Below are 966 nucleotides of genomic sequence, written 5' to 3'. Positions count from 1 at the left end.
AAGCCGTATTGATATATATATATATATATATATGTATTTATATATATATATATATATATATATATATATATGTATGTGAAATTATGGAATTGACGGATGGAATATATAAAAACTTATATACACAATACCTACCTAAACTAAGACATTTCGCAACACAATTTAGGTATAAACAATTTTATTGAAGGAATTGATATATGCCAGTAAAATGGTGTATATTTAATTTCTTTCAATAAAAACATTTGTGATGTAATGAAATAAACCAATATAAATTATCACTCTAAGCGGTGGATCACACGGCTCATGGGTCGATGGAGAACGCAGCAAACTGTGCGTCATCGTGTGAACTGCAGGACACATGAACATCGACATTTTGAACGCATATCGCAGTCCATGCTGTTTTGTACTTTAATTCATTTTATAGTGCTGCTTGGACTACATATGGTTGAGGGTTGTAAGACTTTGCTAATTAAGTTGTTTAAAATTTTTCGAAGTTTTAAGCATATGGTATATTATTGGATAGATTATGTGTGTCCCTGATATACATAAATTATTTATAATATTAATATATATATGGATGTACTACTCATTGTATATTTTGTATGAGAAAACTGAAGAATTATATTTTATTTTTTCAAATCAAATAATACTGAGGAATGTCTAGCATAAAAGAAAAATATATTTTTCCTTAATCTAGAATTGCCTCTTATTAATGATGTGTGATAAAAGAATTGTTGTAAAATTTATGGAACTTCAGAACAAAAGTATTATCCATTATATTGAACAATAAATAATGTTCAATTAACATTGTTTTATACAACCTCAACTCATATGGGACTACCCCCTGAATTTAAGCATATTAATTAGGAGAGGAAAAGAAACTAACAAGGATTTTCTTAGTAGCGGCGAGCGAAAAGAAATTAGTTCAGCACTAAGTCACTTTGTCTATATAGCAAATGTGAGATTCAG

The 966-nt window shown here is 28.3% G+C and overlaps 1 pseudogene; it reads left to right on the top strand.

Moving 5' to 3' along the window:
• Positions 1–273: 273 nt before the first annotated feature.
• On the top strand, positions 274–452 carry LOC6636890 (5.8S ribosomal RNA; annotated as a pseudogene).
• The last annotated feature ends 514 nt before the right edge of the window (positions 453–966 follow it).

The sequence above is a fragment of the Drosophila virilis genome, unplaced genomic scaffold (genome assembly GCF_030788295.1).
Source record: "Drosophila virilis strain 15010-1051.87 unplaced genomic scaffold, Dvir_AGI_RSII-ME tig00001482, whole genome shotgun sequence".
NCBI lineage: Eukaryota > Metazoa > Arthropoda > Insecta > Diptera > Drosophilidae > Drosophila > Drosophila virilis.
The sequence above is the reverse complement of the archived record's forward strand: the minus strand, read 5'-3'. Positions and strand labels throughout refer to the sequence as shown.